Source organism: Ranitomeya imitator, chromosome 4, assembly GCF_032444005.1.
Source record: "Ranitomeya imitator isolate aRanImi1 chromosome 4, aRanImi1.pri, whole genome shotgun sequence".
In the NCBI taxonomy this organism is placed as follows: Eukaryota; Metazoa; Chordata; class Amphibia; order Anura; family Dendrobatidae; genus Ranitomeya; species Ranitomeya imitator.
Window position 1 is genome coordinate 296,405,023 of NC_091285.1, and position 8,825 is coordinate 296,413,847.

Here is an 8,825-nt window from a genome sequence, read left to right on the forward strand (position 1 = left end):
AAGGTGGGCAACTGTTGTCATGTTGTCTGAGTATATTTTTAAGTGGGAATTTTGTACAAGAGTTACCGCCGCTTTGAGAACTTCTTCTACTGCTTTTAGTTCCTTGAAATTCGAGGATTGTTGTGCTATTTCGGCTGACCAGAATCCCTGGAATATGTGCTGGTCTACCGTAGCTCCCCAACCTTTTCCACTGGCATCTACTGTTATGGTCACTGCTGGGACCTGCAACCAGGGAACTCCTTTCATTAAGTTCTCTTTTTGTAGCCACCATGTTAATGAGGACTTTACATGCGGTGGTATCCGGATCTTTTTGTCTAGAGAACCTGGGGATCCGTCCCAGCTTGACAGAATATGAGTCTGAAGTATCCTGGTGTGGGCTTGAGCCCATGCCACCATCTGGATGCAAGATGTCATGGTACCTAGAACCGACATGGCCCATCTTAGAGATACTCTCTTCTTGTCCCGCAATGTTCTTATCCTTGATGTAAGCAGGGACCGTTTTTGTTCGGGCAAGAAAGATGTTTGTCTGTGGGAGTCTAATAAGACCCCTAAAAAGATCTTTGTTGTGGACGGAACCATATCCGATTTTTTGGGGTTTATCACCCAACCCAGAGATGACAGGATCTGGACTGTTGTTTGAAGATGTTCCTGTAGAATTGGAACCGTGGGAGCCACTATCAAGAGGTCGTCGAGGTATGGGATTATGCATATCCGTCGACTTCTGATGTACGCCATCACCTCGGACATGACCTTTGTAAAGATCCTTGGAGCTGATGATAGTCCGAATGGGAGGACATTGAACTGGAAGTGGTCTATGACTTCTCCTCTGGTGACTGCAAACCTTAGAAATTTCCGATAGGTTGGATGGACTGGGACGTGATAATATGCGTCCTGTAAGTCGATGGTTGCCATGACGAAGTCTTGCCCTATTAAGGGTACTGTCGATCTGACGGACTCCATTCTGAATCTTCTGTAGGTTACATATTGATTCAGCGGTTTCAGATTGATTATCATCCGATGGGTTCCGTTTGGTTTCCTTATCAGAAATAGGCTGGAATAATGGCCCTTGTTTCTTTCGTCTTTTGGGACTGTGGAGATCACGTTGTTGATTAAGAGATCTTCTATCCCAGTTCTCAGGGTGGACTGTAGTTTCGGTGTTGATAACGTTGTAGTTTTCATTCTTTTTTGGGGATATGATATAAACTCTATTTTCATCCCCTCTTTGACCAATCTTAAGGTCCACTGATCCACACCGATCTCTTGCCAGACTGGGAGGAAGTTCGAAATCCGACCCCCCACTATGACGGCGTCATTGCTTTCTCTGGTTTTGGGGTTGTGAAAGAAAAAGATTCCTGTCTTTCCCTCCTTTCGGATAGCTCCAGCGACCTGTTTTACCCTTTCCTCTGTATTGAGGAGTATGCTCCTGCTGAGCGCGGAAGGGTCTTTTCCTAGGGTTTCTAGGTTCTGGTAAGGTCTTTTTCTTGTCTGAAGCCTTCTCCAAAAGGTCATCCAAGGCTGGTCCAAACATATACTTTCCTTTAAAAGGAATAGAACACAGCCTCATCTTGGAAGTCATATCCCCAGACCAGGATCTTAGCCAGAGTGCACGCCTTACCGAGTTTGACAGTGCGGAAGATCTCGCCGTCACTCTCACGGATTCTGCAGAAGCATCTGCTAAAAAGCCTGTTGCTTTCTGGAAGATAGGCAAGGAGGCCAGAATATCTTCTCTCGGAGTACCTGAGGACAAGTGCTCCTCTAGCTGCCCCAGCCAGCGATGCATCGATCTAGCCACGCAAGTGGATACGGAATTGATGTTCAGTAAAGACGCTGACGTTTCCCACGACTTCCTTAGTAGTCCGTCCATTTTACGTTCCAGAGGGTCTCTCAGTTGGGAGGCATCCTCGAATGGTAGCGTGGTCTTTTTGGCTACTCTGGCAATCTGGACGTCCACTTTTGGAACTTCAGACCAGCATGACGCTGTCTCAGCATCCACAGGAAATCTGTCTTTGATTTCTGCTGGAGTAGTCAGCTTCTTTTCTGGGGATTCCCACTCGTCCAGAACTAAATCCCGGATGTTTTGGTGAATAGGAAATACCTGACGCTTCCTAGAACGAAGTCCTCCAAACATCTCTTCTTGTACTGACTGGGCCGTCTTCTCTTCCTCAACCTCCATAGTTTTCCTTACAGCCGTAAGGAGTTCTTCTATATCAGATGAAGAGAAGTAGTATCTCTCTTGCTGGACAGTTTCAGAGTCCAGGGATAATTCACCCTCCTCTGGGGGTTCGTCCGACGTCTCTCCTTGAGAGTCCTCCTGCTCTTCCTCCTGTGGATTAAGTTTCCTTTTCTTAGCCTCAGGAGGGGCACTAGGAGATGGTGTAGGCTGGGAAAGAGTGGCCAGAGATGTTTTAATCTCCTGCTGGATTAAGGTTTTAATCTCCTCTATCAGGGATGGCCGTTCCTCGCTGATAATTTTGTCTGTGCATTCTTTGCACAATGATTTCTTGTATGAAGAGGACAGCTTCTTCATACAAACTGCGCATTTGCGGGAAGTTTTTGTTTTACTTCCTGATGTGGGTTCCTTGTCCCCCTAAAAAAGAAGGGGAGAAGGAATCATAAGACTACAACCCACATCAGGGAAAGGACACCCTGGGCCAGATTACTTACTGGGGCCGGGATGGTGCTGGGATCTGCAAGAGCAGAGCGCGAGGCAGACGTCTCCATGATTTCACCACACTGTGGTCTTACCTGAGACGTCTTCTTGTCCGGGGCTCTTAAATAGGCGACCGGACACAGCACCTGTCCTCCTGTGAGAGGACCTCCTCCTCCAATGTCCGGATGTGGGGGGAGAAACCGCCGATATCCACGCTAACTGTCATGCGTTCCAGCGTGGAACGCAAAGGGAGCCTCCTGAGTACCGAAGCCGGCCGGCGTCTGACGTCACTTCCTGCCGCCGGCTTCAGACCGGAAGCCCCCATCGCGCGCACAGCGCTGGAGGAGGAGAGGGGCTGGAGAGCTCAGGGAGGCCTCCAGCCGAAGAATGCCGCCCAGACCTTGCCTTATCGGTGCGGACTGGTGGCGGAAGTCCCGAGTCCGGAGAGACGGGAGCAGCGCTCGGGGAAGAGAGGTAAGTCTGCTCCCCAGCTGCCCGGCATGGAATCTCTACTCCCCCCGGTGACCGCTGCCGGCACAGCACACCTGGGATGACCTCTTCATCCCTAGTAGGGACAGGAAAAAACACTGAGGGGAGGATGAGGGAGGGGTTATTTAACCTCTTGTCAATTTCCTGTCCCTATTAGGAAAGGGGTAACATCCTCCAGGTGTGCTGTCGTGGGGGGTTACTAGAGAAAGTATTGTTTCTCCTTGCGGAGGGGACATGTTAAGCTGTCGAGATGAGACAAAGCCGCAATGCTTCTCTGGGAAATATGCTAATTGTCTCTTCAGAGAGGAAGAGGACGAACTCTAGTGCCACCTATTGGAAGTAGAGTTCTAGTTCTCTTCCTCTCTGAAAAGACAATTTGCATATTTCCCAGAGGAGCATTGCGGCTTTAAGTCTCTTCATCTCAACATGCTTAACATGTCATCTCCGCAAGGAGAAACCATACTTTGTGGATCCCGGTCAGACGCCTCTCATTCAGCCAAACTAGATCTCCAGTTTGCACTGAAGAGGGGCCGTACCCCGAAACACAAGTGTCTGAAAATTGAGATCTGGTTTGGCTCTTATCCTCAGTCAAGTGACAAGGCTCATTAAAGGGTCGACATTGACTGTTAGGATTGCTACTTCCAATACGTGGCACTCGAGTTCTAGTTCTCTTCCTCTCTGAAGAGACAATTTGCATTATATGCAGGTAAAAGACAACTCTACATATTTGATCCTACCATAAAATTCCTATGTACATTAGGGCATGGGCTATATTTCTGTACTCTCAATATAACAGCTGAGAAAGCTTTGTCAGATTGTATTTACCATTTAATTTTTGATCGGATCCCAAGTTTGTTACACAGGACATGAAGCTGCAAACAGGATAGATAAAAAAAAAATAGTTGTAAGACTAATGTTTGTTTTCACTTTATTATTCACCTATGCTGCACTCAAAAATATGTATGAAAAACTACCACAAAAGCACAGTGCTAGGCATTACAGCTTTTCACTACGATATACTTCAGTTTTATTAATGGGGGTCAAATTTCCAACATAAAGGGGCCACAGTACATAACAGTATACCCAAAGTACATATGGAAGGATAACAAGAAATAGGAAAAAACATACACAAAACTTTAAGGGCCTCACTTGCCAAGACTGTCAGTCCTTCTTGCCCATAGCACCTACCGTATATACTCGAGTATAAGCCGAGATTTTCAGCCCAAATTTTTGGGCTGAAAGTGTCCCTCTCGGCTTATACTCGAGTCATGGTCGGTGGGAGGGTCGGCGGGTGAGGGAGAGAGAGACTGTCGCATACTCACCTGCTCCTGGCGCGGTCCCTGCATGTCCCATGGTCTTCGGGTGCCGCAGCTCTTCCTCTGTTCTGCGGTCACGTGGTACCGCTCATTAAAGTAATGAATATGGACTACACTCCCATAGGGGTGGAGCCGCATATTCATTCCTGTAATGAGCAGTACCACGTGACCGCTGACAGTGGAAGAAGCTGCAGTGCCCGGAGACCATCTGTCCAGGAGAAAGAGCCAGGGACTGCGCCGATGCAGGTATTTCATATTTACCTGTCCGCGTTCCACCCGTCGGGCGCCGCTCCATCTTCCCGTCCTCTTGCTGTGACTGTTCAGGTCAGGTCAGAGGGCGCGATGACGTATTAGTGCGCGCGCCGCCCTCTGCCTGAACAGTCACTGCGGAGAGACGGGGCGCTGAGGAGCAGCGGGCAGCGACGAGAGGTATGTCATTTTTTTTTTATTGCAGCAGCAGCATTATATGTGGCACAGCTTTATATGGAGCATCTATGGGGCAATAATGAACAGTATGGAACATTATATGTAGCACAGTTTTATATGGAGCATCTATGGGGCCATAATGAACTGCATGGAGCATTATATGGGGCCATAAAGAACTGCATGGAGCATTATGGGGCCATAAAGAACTGCATGGAGCATTATATGGGGCCATAATGAACTGCATGGAGCATCTAAGGGGCCATAATGAACTGCATGGAGCATTATATGGGGCATCTATGGGGTCATTAAGAACTGCATGGAGCATTATATGGGGCATCTATGGGGTCATTAAGAACTGCATGGAGCATTATATGGAGCATCTTATGGGGCCATAAAGAACTGTATGGAGCATTATAGGGGGCCATAAAGAACTGCATGGAGCATTATAGGGGGCCATAAAGAACTGCATGGAGCATTATATGGGGCCATAATGAACTGCATGGAGCATTATATGGAGCATCTTATGGGGCCATAAAGAACTGTATGGAGCATTATAGGGGGCATACTTTAATATGGAGCACCTTATGGGGCCATAAAGAATTGTATGGAGCATTATATGGGGCTCCTGATTCAATATGGATATTCAAAAACACAACCTACTGATGTCTCAATTAGTTTTACTTTTATTGGTATCTATTTTTATTTTTGGCATTTACCGGTAGCTGCTGCATTTTCCACCCTAAGCTTATACTCGAGTCAGTAAGTTTTCCCAGTTTTTTGTTGCAAAATTAAGGGGTCGGCTTATACTCAAGTATATACGGTAATTAGATCTGTACTGTGTACTGGGTTCTATGGGCAGCAAGGGAAAATGTTCTTCTAACACTTAGCAACATCTGATATGTACAACACAACTACTAAGGGGTATGCACAGATACATATCAATGTGTTCAGATGCCCCTACGTAAACCACAGCAGGTGTCAGCTGTCTAACCATTTAGATGCCATGGTCAATAGCAACCATGGTAAGAGAGAAAAAGGGTTAGCCCAACATATTTGTGTGGTGCTAATTAGTGTTGATCGAGCACTGAAATGATCAAGTGCTAGGTACTCGAATCAACATATTGCGTTCAGCAGGCACGTCAAAATGACGCACGGGGAAGAATTCGCATACAACGTGTGTCCCTGTGTACACTTTGTTAAATATATGTACGCAGGACGGATGCGGATCTGAAGGAAAGAAGTACACAGGCCTACGCTGCAGACAGACGCTAGTGTGAAACCGGCCTAAGCCTTTCCACAGGCTCGGCGTTTGAAGTGTTCAGCCAACAACTGATGGAAAATAGTATGAAACGAATGGGACACATTGGGGCAGATTCACTAAACTATGCAAACTAAAGAAACCATACATAGGTGTATACCTTCACACTAATATGTCCTTCCCAGTAACATGTAGGACCCACAAGTGTGCTAAATTGCAAAAAAGCTTTATGCGTATAAGAACAATAGGTGTATATGTTAATGAATACCAATAAAAAGTCTTTATGTGTGCACTGTAGACTGAATAGCAAGTTCTGGGGAAGGTGACAAACCAGGATGCAAATAGGCGATATATAAAAATAGTATGGAGATCAGCCAAATTTGCCCACCCTGCCATTATAGCATACTAGATGGTAGCCCGATTCTAACGCATCGGGAATTCTAGAATATGTATGTAGTTTATTTATGAAGATTTTAGAATACATTGAATACACAGGATTCGGACTGCGCCTGTCGCTGATTGTTCGCGGCCGGCCACGTAGTATATTGCACAGCCCACGTAGTATATTGCATAGCGGGCATCATATCCCTGTTAAAAAAAAGAATTAAAATAAAAAATAGTTATATACTCACCTTCCGTTGGCCCCCGGATCGAAGCGGTTACCAACGCTCCTCGTGCGCTCTGGTCTGAAGAGTGCATTGTGGTCTCGCAAGATGATGACGTAGCGGTCTCGCGAGATAGCAATGCATGGAGCGGTCACCGGAGAGTCGCGAGGAGCGGGAAAGGCCTGTTCTGGATCCGAGGGGCCAACGGACAGTGAGTACATAACGATTTTTTATTTTTAACATTAGATCTTTTTACTATTGTTGCTGCATAGGCAGCATCAATAGTAAAAAGTTGGTCACACAGGGTTAATAGCAGCGTTAATGGAGTGCGTTACACCACAGTATAACACGGTCCATTAGCGCTGCCATTAACCCTGTGTGAGTGCTGACTGGAGGGGAGTACGGAGCGGGCACCGACTGCGGGGAGTAAGGAGCGGCCATTTTGCCGCCAGACTGTGCCCGTCGCCGATTGGTCGTGGCTGTTTTGCCACGACCAATCCGACTTGGGATTTCCGTTACAGACAGACAGAAAGACGGAAGTGACCCTTAGACAATTATATAGTAGATGTGTCAGTATGTATCCAGTTACACATGAAAAAACTCAAACAGTGAAAAACACTATACCCTAAAGAAGTAGGTAATTACCCTATTCACCACTATGCAGTCCAGCAAAGATCTTCGTTGCATCCACTTGAAAGAGCTGAACTTAGCGGGTGTATGAGGGTCTTTGGCAGAATAAAGCAGAAAGTAGAGCTGCAATATCGTGAACAGGAAGCCCCGGCCAGCGTTGTCTGACGCCAAAAAAACAATGTAATGCGGCTACAGGTAAAGCAACGTGTTATGTCATACAGTCCATGGAACACAGCAGCCAATGAATCCGCAAGTCCTAGGACAGGAGCTGCCTGTTCTCTAGATTGCAGCTGCACTGCCTCTTTATTTCGATAAGTGGATGTGTCGCTAGGGTGTAGTGGTTTTCACTGTTGAGTTTATTCATGTGTAACTGGATACATACTGGCTATGATGGCAGGGTGGGCAAATTTGGCAGATCTCCACACTTCTGTTTTGCTATATCACCTATTTGCAGCCTGGTTTGTCCCCTACCCCAAAGCTTGCTATTCAGTGCACACATCCAGCCTTTTTATGTTGTGTTTTTACTGTTCTTTTACATATACCTATTTTTAGATTGCGGAGTCTAAGGCCCTGATACACTGGAATTCTACAGGAAAACTACTTGAAGTGTCAAAAATTCTGTGATTTGGAGGTTTGTATGCCAATTCTTTCAACTTTTAAAGAATATACTCCAGTCCCTGAAAAGTATATATTTTACAATAGTGAGCAGCAGCTGAAAAGATGTGACAAATTAATAATTTAGTGCTCAGTAGTCCTGCATAGCTTTCCTACAAAACACCAGTCTTGATGATTCGGGGCCTAACTTTTCATGACCTGTTGGTTGCTTACTCTGATGCAATAAGCTAGCCTACACGCACGTCTGAGCCGCCGGGGAATGAGCTGCGCCGCAGACTAGCCGCCGGGGAATGAGCTGCGCCGCAGACTAGCCGCCGGGGAATGAGCTGCGCCGCAGACTAGTCGCCGGGGAATGAGCTGCGCTGTAGACTAGCCGCCGGGGAATGAGCTGCGCCGCAGACTAGCCGCCGGGGAATGAGCTGCGCCGCAGACTAGCCGCCGGGGAATGAGCTGCGCCGCAGACTAGCCGCCGGGGAATGAGCTGCGCCGCAGACTAGTCGCCGGGGAATGAGCTGCGCTGTAGACTAGTCGGAGTCACATCCCCGGAGGATTCTCCAGTCTGCTATCCTGGAGGGCGCAGACCTGTCAATCACTGCCAGTGCGGGGGGGATACAGCCAGGAACCCGCCTGTCCATCAGTCCTCGGCGGCTTTTACATTCCGGTTTTCTCTGCAGCATTTCTGACACATATGGCCGAGCTCATACCGCCAGGGCCTGACATCAGTCATCAGCGGCGAGATCACATACCAGGGAAGGGTAACATTGGGAACAGCGTTCTGTTGGATTTTCGCTTGGCGTATTTGGTGCGTTTTACAATCCCAGCAGAATCTCATGCAC